Here is a 12,019-nt window from a genome sequence, read left to right as displayed (position 1 = left end):
CCAGCCGCCCCGCCCGTCCGCCCCCACCTGCCGCCCAGCCCGCCGCACTCCGGAGCCGCGCGGATTCCTCCCCGCCCCCGAGCCTCGCGGCAGCGCCCGCCTCCAGCTCCCGCCCCGCCTAGCCGCGCCCCCTCCCCGGGGGTCGGGCACTCCCCCGCCGCTTCACTGCTGCGGGGGAGGCGGCCCAGCCCCGCGACCGCCTGGTCGCCGCCTCCCGCGGCCCGGCCGGGCGCCGGCAGACGGACGGGCTCGGCGATCCTCGTCCCCGGGGCTGTCTGTGGGGGACACAGGTCCCGGGCACCTGGCTCAGGCATTTGAGGAGCGCGGCGCGGGGAGGGGGCTAGCGCCCCTGCGGCGTTCACCCGCTGGTAGGAGAGACCCCCCCCCAGCAGCTCCTTCCAAACCCCTCGCACTTGTGGGAAGAGCAGAGCCTGAGCGGTCACGGGGCAGAGCAGCTCTGCCCATCCTGAAAGGCCCGCCTGGGGGAGAGAAGGGAGGTGCGCGGTGGGGGTGCTCCCCGGCCGGGTCCAGGCCGCCGGATGCAGTGACTTCCCCGTCCGGCCTGATCAGGCTTTGTCATACCTGCCTGTTCCCCCCTGCAGGGCACTGCAGATGGCTGGGCTGCAACGGGGGGACATCCTCCCTCTGCACCCCACAAAGAGCTGAGAAAGTCAAGGCCTTGAGCGTTTTCTATTTTAATTCTTTTCAACTTAAAGTTCTAGGCAGTTTCCCTCAAAAAACTTTGTCACTCGTCTCATTTATTCACTTCTGGACTCATTAGCAACTGACAATAGAAAGTGAATTCTCATGAAAACACCTAAGAGCGAGCAAACTTGTTCTGGAGTGGGTTAAGTCTCCTTGTGAGACCGCAGACACCGGCCAGAGCAGGGGCAGGTAGGAAGGACTTTGCTGCCAGGAATTTCCAGCCCAGTCTGGAATGCCAAGTATCCAGAGATGGGGCTGGTTCCCAGCTTTCTTTCCTCGAGCCAGGAATAGGGGGGTAAGAGAGCCAGGCGGGTCTTGCTGTAAATGCCTTTGGGTAGAGACGCAAAGATCTCAGCGTGTTCCCACGCTGCGCGAATGTGCCTGTGCTCTGAACAAGTCTCAGGGCCTCGGGGCCACTTTCCTGTGGGCCCTTTCAGACGTGTTTGTTGGGAGGAGTCAGTCCTCCCACAAGCGCCCAGAGTGTGTCCTTGCACAAAGTAAGAGTTGTGAGCGTTCAACAGGATTGTTACCATTCCCGCTAGAACAGAGGTCTCGCCTGCCTGCTTCTTCAGGCTCCTTCATGTCTAAACCTCTAGCACGTAGCAGGTGCTTAATAAATGTAGGGAAATACACAGGCTCAGTCTCCAAAGCCAGCAAACGAGCACAGTCCGCAGCCGCTTTACTGCTCCGAGCTCCTGCCTTTCAGTCCCAAGCTCTGATCTTTGTGGGGTCCAGGCACCCATGCTGAGCTCACCGTCACTCTCTGAATATTTGAGAAGGTCCAGGTGCTGACAGCCTCTGAGAAATAACCTTCACCTTGAATCACTTCACTCGTTTAGTTCAGGGTGACCCAGAGTCTGCTGCCATTTTCTTCACTTGCCTGTTAGCTGAGGCATAAAGTGAACCTTAAGCTTTCCCTGCAGACGGTCACTGGACAGGAATTTCGGCCTTAGCTCTGGCTGTTTGGGGACATCTGCTCGCCTCTTCTTCCGCAAACCCTGGAGGCAAGCACCATTTCGAGAACTACCAAGAGACAGAGACTTTAAAGAAGTCACCTGCTCACACATCCCACCTGCTGCGCGCACCAGGAGGAGGTTTCTGTAGGAGCCGCTGCAGCGGGGATCACCGGGGCCTCCCGTGACCGTCAGTCAAAATGCTTTTTCTTCCCTAGAATCCTCAAGCTCCATTTCAAGTCTAGTCCCTACCTGGTTTGTCTGGGTCTGAAGAGTGGGGTTTTTATTGTTCCTTCTTCTGGTTTTTCAGGAATTAGTTTGTGGCCACTTCTGTGTCCCCTTTTTCCTCTTCGGCCCCATTCAGACAACTGCCCCCGAACAGAGAGGGCCAATTCTGGGTGCCCCCAGCAAAGGTCAGGAAACCAGGGCCTTGGTTCTGTGTGTCTGGGTGCTGGCTGGGCTGAGGGGAGGCCCAGGATATGGGATCATCTGTGACTGTGGGACAGAACCAGCCCCCTGGTTCCTCCCTCTGAGGGTCTGGGAAATGCTCCCCACTCAGAGGTCCGTCAAGCCACTTCCCTTCTCTGGAAAACACATCAGTTGTTCTCCGTGCGAATCCCGTGCCTGGTACTTTTTGAGGGGAGAAACCACCCTCCAAGTAGGACTTTGGTGACTTTCAAAATCCCTGAGAAGGACCCTTGGGGAAGTGGAAGGTTCTCCGTCTCCAGGAAGATCTGTGCCCTTTGCCCAGATGCCTGGACAACCCCAGCCCCTTTCTTGGTACCACTAAGAGCACAGAACAGGAGGCTCGGCACCAGACCAGGGGAATGAGGATGATAAAGGAACAAATTTCAAACCTAAGGCATTTGGTCCCCATATGTACATCTATTTAACTCGTCCATGGCGTCCCTTTTGGCTTATTTGATGAGGTGGCTTCCCGGTCAGGCAGGACCCATGCAGAGTCCTCTGGTTTCAAGCTGGGGGGAGTGACATCGCTGTCTTTCTCCTATTTATGCAGGGAGGCGGTATGCTCTCCCCATATGGCACAGAGCGGGACAGGACAGTTGTGCCTTCAGTGGAAGGTTCGGAAACTCTGCCTCCTTGGTTTGTCCCCGGGAGTCACCGGAGCACGTCCCTGGGACCATGCTTGGCCGCTCTAAGCTGCATCTGGAAAAACCAGACAAGTCTGGTCTGCTGGTCAGTTAGATTCTGGAAATCACCAGCCTGCCGTCTTTTTTGTGTTATTTACCTTTTGGGTAATCGCTTTGCCTGGTGCTCACAGCAAATGGGATGGGATGACACCAAGGCTGAGGCCCCAGCGGAGAGCTGGCCGGCTTCCACCCCAGCAGCAGGACGGGCCCCGGGAGGTAGAGGTGAGTCAGAGCGATCCGGGAGGGGAAGCAGCACTAGCTAAATTTAAAATCCCTGCCTGATATATTTGTGAGGCTGCTTTACGATTTTACTGGGGAGAAAAATGGCAGTGACACAGAAGAATTTTCTTGAGCATAGCCTGTAATTATTAATGCTGTGATTTTTACACGGAATCCTTCGGTCTGAGAAGCAGAGAGAACTCAGCAGAAAGGATCTGATGCAAAGTACTTGCAGCGGCCGGAGGTCATCTGTCTCCTTAGACGGAGGGCGGGCTCACGGCCATGGCCATGCTGTTCTCAGGGTTCGAGGCCCTGAGAACCGACAAACCCCAGACTTGGCCGCTCAGAGAGTTGTTTCCACACGAGTCAAATAGACATTCCAGTACATTCATGTTTAACGTGGAAAAGCCAGAATTCTATTCTCCTTTTTTATGTTTTTTAAAGTAGAGATTTGAAATCCTTCACGTAAAGAAAACAGTAGACACAAATTAACATTCTTGACAAAAAGGCTGTCAGTCAAGTGAGGAAAACTGTCTACTTTGGATGGAGCAGGGGCTGGGTCAGCCGCAGGGAGACTGTCAGGGAGCCGCAGGGGAGAGGGGGTCCCACCACTGGCCGGGATGAGGTTCTTCCCAAACTCTGTGACAGGATGACGCTGTGTCCCCTCCTCTCCCTCTGGTCCTCGATGCTGATCCTCCAAGCAGGATGTCAGACAGATAAAAACAGTAACCTTTTTCATACTTGACATTTGATTACCTTCATTAAACTTCCCCAAGAAAAGCCCCCACCAGATCAATATTCACTTAACAAATATTAATAGATTATTCATCCTACCACATGCCAAGTATTGGTCTAGACAGTGGGTGTGAAGAAGATATAAAAGGTCCCCATCTCCACTGAGCTCACCTTCTAGAAAGGGGAGGATGGACAGTCGGTGAGGAAACGAACCATCATTTCAGATGAAATACAGGCTGTGAAGGAGTGTAAACAAGACCAAAATAATAGAGTACTCGTGCTGGGGGTGGGGACGCTTAGACAGGGTAGTCAGGAAAGGCCTTCAATGAGGTACCATTCAAGCTGAACTTGAATTATAGCCTATCCCTCCTGGAGAAAAAGCCAGCCACATCAAGAGCCAGGTAAGTGCTTCAGAGAGAGAACAGAAAGTGCAAAGTTCCTGGGGCACCTAGCTGGCTCAGTTGAAGAGCATGTGACTCTTGGTCTTGGAGCTGTCAGTTTGAGCCCGATGTTGGGTGTGGAGATTACTTTAAAAAAATTTTTTTTTAAGATTTTATTTATTTATTTGACAGAGATCACAAGTAGGCAGAGAGGCAGGCAGAGAGAGAGGTGGAAGCAGGCTCCCCGCCGAGCAGAGAGCCTGATGTGGGGCTCGATCTCAGGACCCTGGGATAATGACCTGAGCTGAAGGCAGAGGCTTTAACCCACTGAGCCCCGCCAGGCGCCCCTAAAAATTTTTTTAAATTTTTTTAAAAGAAAGTGCAAAAGTCCTGAGGCTGGGATGAACCAGCGAGTCCAAAAAGAAGCAAAGCCAGGCCAGTGTGGGCAGTGACACAGTGAGTGAGAGAGGGAAGCTGAGTAAGGCAGGTCAGGTCTCGCACAGCCTTTTAGATTATGGCCTGAATCTAGATTTTATTTTATTTTATATCAGCTTTGTTAACATATAATTTATATACAGTAAAGTTCACCGATTTTAAGTATCCAGTTTCCATGGGCCACAGCCGACTTACCTATTGCTACCATCTTCGTGGTCAGTCTGCTCCCCGGGTCTGGTCCCGAGTAACCATGAGCATCTGCTTTCTGTTGCTTTAGTTTTGCTTTTCGAAAGTGCGATATACAAGGATTGCACAGTGTGAGGCTGGTGCGGGCAACCTCCCACAACGGCTCCTGGCGACCCCTGCCCTGGTATTGGACATCTTCCCTGGCATGGGGTCTGGACCCACTGACCTGTTTCAATGATACCCCAAAGGGACAAGACATCACGTCCAGGGTCGGCTTGTGAAACACTGTGCCTCAGGTCTTGCTGGCACCCTCCTTGCTCACGTTGAAGAGCTGGCTGCCATGTTGAGAGCTGGTATAGCAGGAGACTCACCAGGCAAGGAATTAGGGACCGGCACTTGGTCTGACAGGGACCAAGGGAGCTGACGCCCCCTGCCCAGCCAGAGTGAGCTGGAGAGTGCAGCTGGACCCCCACGAACCTCAAGATGACTGTGAACCTGGACATGGCCCTTGGCTTCAGCTTTGCAAGAGGCAGAGCTGGGGACCCGACCCTGACCCACAAAAGCTGTGAGATAAGTGTGTTGTTTTGATCCACGGTGTCTCACGGCCGTTTGTTACACAGCAATGAGTGACTAATACAGTAAGATTGTGTCAGACTCCTTTCACTCAGTGTAATACCTTTAAGATTTATTCACGTGCTGGCCAGATCGGAAGTTTATCTCTCTGCTGAGTAGTGTCCGTTGTATGAATATTCCCCACGGCGTGAAGCCACCTGCTGACGGACGTTTGGGCTGTACCATGTACGTCTGTTAGGAGTCGTGCTGCTTTGAATGCTCAGGTGCAAGTGTCTGTGAGAGCCAGGTAAGTGCTTCAGAGAGAGAACAGAAAGTGCAAAGTTCCTGGGGCACCTAGCTGGCTCAGTTGAAGAGCATGTGACTCTTGGTCTTGGAGCTGTCAGTTTGAGCCTTCAGCTCAGGTCATTATCCCAGGGTCCTGAGATCGAGCCCCACATCAGGTTTCCATTTTCTTTGAATACATACCTAGCTGTAGGATTATGGGATTTTAAGGGGAACGTATGTTTATAGGAAACTACTAATCTGTATTCCAGTGTGGCTGTATCTTGTATTCCCACCAGCGATGGATGAGATTTTAAGTTGCTCTGCCTCCTTATCAACACTCGCTTATACGTCTTTCATTTTGGCCATTTTTGTGACTATGCATAGACATCTCGTTGTGGATTTAATGTGCATTTTTTTAATGGCTTATGACTCTGAGACCTCTTTATAGGCTTGTTCAAATCTTTTCACAGTATTTTCTTTTAAGGATTTATTTATTTATTTGAGAGACAGAGAGCAGGGGGAGGGGCACAGGGAAAGAATCTCCAGCAGACTCCCAGCCGAGCATGGAGCCTGATTCGGGGCTTGAACTCATGACCCCGAGATCATGACCTGAGCCGAAACCAAGAGTTGGACGCTCAACCAACTTAGCCAACCAGGCATCCTGTCTGTCAATATTTTAAAAATGAGATTGTTGGCCTTCTTATTGAGTTGTAAGAGTTCTTTGTATATTGTAGATAGACGTCCTTCATTGGATGTACGTCTTGCAAATACTTTCTCCCAGGCTGGGGCTTGTCTGTTCATTTTTCTTAACAGGAACTCCTCAAGAGCCGAAGTTTTTAATCTTGATGAAATCCATTTTGTGAATTTTCCTTTAGGGCTCATGCTCCCCCTGGGTGTCCCTGGCCTGAGAAGGGCCCAAGAGCGCTTTCCAAGCAATGAGCTAAGATCCTCAGAGGGTTCTTCTAATTCGGTCCCATCTCTTAGGGATCACTGTCTTTCTTCTCTCGCGTCCAATAACCTGACAGGTGGCGTCATTTTGCACACGTACACTTTGTTCCATTTTTCAGGTGTTTCAGGCAGGAAGGTGAATGTCTCCGTTACTCCGTCCCAGTCAGAAGCAGGAGTTTGCTTTCATTCAAAAACTTTTTTAATAACCACTTTATTGAGATATAATTAACATACCATGAAACAGCCTTCATTTTCTCCAGCTGTTTTCTCTGAGTACAGACGTTCACATCACCAGCGGTTTTTGTATGATTTTCACTTTTTCTTCTTTCAGGGTTTTAAAGTTGTAGCTTCACTGTCTACGGCTTGAATGGTTTCTCTCCAACAGGTCACTGACATTTCTTTGTTACTCTGCATGCAATCTGTCTTTTCTCTGAGTGTTCTGAAGAGTTTTTCTTTATTTCTCATTTTGGCCAATTTGGTGATTATGTGTCTTGGTGTGATTTTCCTGTATTTATTCTGCTTGAGGTCTGCGGAGCTTCTTGGGTCTGCGGGCTTACCGTTCTCATCCAGCTTGGGAGATTTTCAGCCACTTTGGCAGCGAATTTCACATCCTCTGGGGTCCTTGCCAGGGTGTTAGATCCGTGTCCCGAGAGAAGGCCCCACGTCCACAAACTGTCCCTGTCAGAGGCTCCTGTTTGGCCCCTGGATGCCGCGCCTGCAAACCCATCCCACAGCCGACACCTGCTGCGAATTCCTGCAGCTCCTTTTGGCCTTAAAAATAAAAATCCCAGTTATTTTACCAGCAAAAGATGGGTTTGCTTGGGAACAAAAGAGAAAGGCAACCCGCACAAGCAAGTCACAGCAGAAAACAATCACTGAGTCCGGAGAACAAAGAAAGAACGGCTCTTTGACAGCGGAGAGGTGGTTACAAGCAGAAAGCCCTTGGAGCAAACTAGGAATTTGAATGTAGTCTTCTCATTGGCTGGGCTATGACAGTCCCTCCTTGGCTAAATTGTGACAGCCTCTTATTGGCTAGGTTGTGGCAGTCTCTCATTGGTTAAATTGTGACCATTTCTCATTGGCTAAATTGTGACCATTTCTCATTGGCTAAGTTGTGGCTGTCTCCCATTGGCTACATTGTGACAGTCTCTCATTGGCTGGGCTGTTGCTGGGCAGACGAGGAAAGCCTCTCTTCCTCCTGCTGGGGGTAGTGGAAGTAACACCCACTTGCAGAGTCCTCTTCTTGTTGGGTCAGCAGTTGGTGAGTGGGGGGGCCGGAGGGCGTCCTCTCCCCTGAGCCTCCCAGCTACATTTTAGTGAGGCTTTGTTGTTTCCACACACGGTTCTTTCTTACTAGGTCCAGCATGTATGTAATGAGACTATGCTACAATTTATCCCTGGTTGCCAGCCTGGTAATGGGGGCGGAGGGGGGCATGGGGAGAGCGCAGATACTGGAAGGACCTTGTTGCCTTGTTTTTGAAACCTCTACAGTGTCTTCCCATAAGAAAGGAGTCCTAGTGTTTCCCTTAGTGGTTGGGGTGAGCAAACCTCACAGTTTCTGATGTTTCAGAAAAGCCCAGGGAGCCAAAGTCTTTAGGGGCACCCACCCAGATATACCCATCCCATGTGTGGAGGTTTTTTCAACCAGGCCCTGACCTTGGCATTGCAAAGCTACCTTGACTGAGAGTCAAGGTAGTTCTATTTTTAATTTTTTTAAAAAGATTTTATTTATTTATTTGACATAGAGAGATCACAAGTAGGCAGAGAGGCAGGCAGAGAGAGAGGGGGAAGCAGGCTCCCTGCACAGGCAGGGAGCCAGATACAGGGCTTGATTCCATGACGCTGGGATCGTGACCGGAGCTGAAGGCAGAGGCCTTAACCCACTGAGCCACCCAGGCGCCCCTCTATTTTTAATTTTTTGAGGAACTTTTACACTGTTTTCCATAGTGCCTGCATCAATTCACATGTCCACCAAAAGCACACATGTGTTCTCTTTTCTCTATATCCTTGTCAACTCTTTGTTATTTCTTGTCTTTTTTTTTTTTAAGACTTTATTTGACACAGAGAGAGAGATCACAAGTAGGCAGAGAGGCAGGCAGAGAGAGAGGAAGGGAAGCAGGCTCCCTGCTGAGCAGAGAGCCCAACTCGGGGCTCGATCCCAGGACCCTGAGACCATGACTTGAGCCAAAGGCAGAGGCTTAACCCACTGAGCCACCCAGGCGCCCCTATTTCTTGTCTTTTTGATAGTAGCCATTCTGAGAGGTATGAGGTGATATCTCATGGTGGTTTTGATCTGCATGTCCATGATGATGAGTGATACTTGCCATCTTTTCATGGACCTGTTGGCCATCTGGATGTCTTTGTCTTCCTTGGGAAAATGCCTGTTCAGATACTCTGCCCATTTCTTATTTGGATTGTTTGGAGTTTTTGCTATGAAATTGTATGGGTTTTGGTTTTTTTAAAATATATTTTGGATATTAACCCCTTACCAGATACATGATGGGCAAATATTTTCTCCCCTTCAGAAGGTTGCTTTTGCATTTTGTGGATGGTTTCCTTTGCTGCGCACAAGCTTTTTAGTTTGATATAGTCCCACTTGTTTATTTTTGCTTTGTTGCCTTTGCTTTTGGTGTCAACACACTTGGTTTCAATTATTGTTAACTATCTCCATCTTCGCATATTTTTCTGTAGGATGTCTCTGCAGCCAGATCATTGTACTGTTCTTCTTCTTCTTTTTTTTTTTTTTCTTTAAGATTTATTTATTTATTTGAGAGAGAGAGAGAGAAAGAGAGTGTGAGCAGGAGGGGCAAAAAAGAGGGAGAAAGAATCTCAAGCAGAATCACCATTGGGTGCAGAGCCCAAGATGGGCTTGAGCTCACAACCCTGAGATGTATTGTTCTTGTATGTATCTCCTTCATCCTCCCAAACACACGTCCTTCTCAATCACTGTACCAACCACTGTTCTCCCAACTTATTATTTGTGAAAATTGTATCAGTGGGATACCACCTTGTTCAAGGCATCCACGTTTGACCCAGGATGGGATACTCACTGCCAGTTGGGCAGTGAGTGATCTAGTTACAACTCCCCCTCTTAGTATCTACTATGTCAGACCACTCCTGCTACCAACTATTAATGTGTGTCCTCCAGTAAGCAGATTATGACATGGCATTCAGAATACAAGAGATTTACTGGGAGCTCATGCCTGTGAAAGATGGGGGTTGGGGGGTGGAGCAAAATTGGGCTGAGGAAACCACAGACTGCAATACTGAGCTGAAGCCCGTGGATGGAAAGCACCGAGAAGCAGAATTGGGCAGGGAGAACCTAACTCTGATGCAAACCCGACAAAGTTTTGGCCGATCCGAGGGAAGGGGGTGGAGAACTCTGGAGCAGAGATTATCCATTAGAGGAGCCCCAGGGCTGAAGGCCCACCTAAAGCCACCTAGAGCCCCTGCCATGGTCAATCATTGACCAGGAACCACCCAGAAAGAGAGTGAACTCAGCTCCACTACAGCGCTGCTGAAGTCCTCTTGGCTAAATGCAAATCCTTTCTCGAAGGGAGATCAAAGCCGAGCTCTGCCACGGAAGCTTCATCGGTTTCCAGAATGGTGACACAGCATCCTAGCAGCCTTCAAAAGTGATCAATGAAAAAATAAAAGGATCAATGAGGATTTTATTTTTTTAAGTGAACTCATGGATGTTAACATATTTGCTGTGCTTCAGTCCACTGTATTTACTTTTTTTTTTTTTTTTTGATACTCAAATTGTCCTTACTTTGGCCAATGGGAGCATCTCCACATTGACTAACAAGTCCTCTGACACAATGCTGGACTCGTTAGTAATTCCCTTGCTTTCTGTTGATAAGATGCTCCAAGATCATGTTGTGTTTTCTGCCTTAGATCTGATATCAGTCATTTTTCTAAGAAGCTGTGGTTTCTTTTACCAGGAATAGCGGCAAGGACAACAAGCTGGCTGCTGAGAGCGCTCACTGCTACTGAGCTGGTGGTTATTTCTAGACTGTGCAACCCAACCAGGCACTTTTTATATCTTTGCTCTCTAATAGGGCAGCTGCTAGCCACACGGCACCACTGAGCACGTGAAATGTGGCTACTGCAACCAAGGAATGGAATTTTATTTATTTTTTTTAATTGTTTTTAATTAATTTAAAGTAGGCTGCATGCCCAACATGGGGCTTGAACTCACGACCCCAAGATCAAGAGTTGCATGCTGCACAGCCTGAGCCAGCCGGGTACTCCAAGGAATGGAAGTTTCAATTTGTACTGGTGTACAAATATCTGTTCAAGTGTTTAATTTTAATTAATTCTACATTGAGGGGCGCCTGGGTGGCTCAGTGGATTAAAGCTTCTGCCTTTGGCTCAGGTCATGATCCCAGGGTCCTGGGATCGAGCCCCATATCAGGCTCTCTGCTCGGTGGGGAACCTGCTTCCTCCTCTCTCTCTGCCTGCCTCTCTGCCTACTTGTGATCTCTGTCTGTCAAATAAATAAATAAAATCTTTTTTAAAAATAATAATTTTACATTGAAATAGCCACATATGTCCAGTGGCTACCGTATCAGATGGTTCTAGACCCTTTCAGTGGACAGAACTAAGAAGTAATTTTTTCTTAAGATTTTATTTATTTATTTGACAGAGACAGAGATCACAAGTAGGCAGAGAGGCAGCAGAGAGAGGGGGGGAAGCAGGCTCCCTACGGAGCTGAGAGCCCGATGTGGGGCTTGATCCCAGGACCCTGAGATCATGACCTGAGCCCAAGGCAGACGCTTAACCCACTGAGCTACCCAGGCGCCCCAGAAGTAATTTTTTTTTGTTATTTACATATTTACTTATTTTTAGAGAGAGTGTGCAAGCAGGGGCAGAAGGGCAGAGGGAGATGGAGAATTCTAAGCCGGCTTCACGTGCAGCGCAGAGCTGGACTGAGTTCAATCGCACAACCCTGAGATCATGACCTGAGCTGAAATCAAGAGTCTGAGGCTGAACTGAACGAGACACCCAGTGCCCCAGAAACACATTTTTTAAGTTCTATTAATTCATACTAATATTTCCCATTGGCACCCAAGATTACAGTTTTAACTTATCTTACATTCCTATCTCTTCTCCCAAAGTTAAAATGTTGGTTCCTAATATTCCCATACCACCTACTTCCTGTATCTCCCTTCACGCACTTCCGGAAGGGCGATGGTAATGCCGTTACCAAGGCCAGGACCACTGCAAACACCCCGAGCGTTCTCTGGAGCTCTTTTTGCCCTTACTAGTTAAGTACGATCAAATTGTTGGGTTCTAAAGTCACTTGAATTCTTTTCTGTAAGGTTAATACCTGACATACAGTTAGGTTCATTTGTTTCATTTTGTTTCCAATTTTTAGGAATTGACTTGTTTTGGGCATTGCGGTCACACAGCTCCATAGCCAAAGGGACAAGCGCATTCAGAGAAATGTCATTTCCGCGCGGAGCTC

The sequence above is a fragment of the Lontra canadensis genome, unplaced genomic scaffold, assembly GCF_010015895.1.
Source record: "Lontra canadensis isolate GAN:19392208 unplaced genomic scaffold, GSC_riverotter_1.0 scaffold25, whole genome shotgun sequence".
Lineage (NCBI taxonomy): Eukaryota > Metazoa > Chordata > Mammalia > Carnivora > Mustelidae > Lontra > Lontra canadensis.
The sequence above is the reverse complement of the archived record's forward strand: the minus strand, read 5'-3'. Positions refer to the sequence as shown.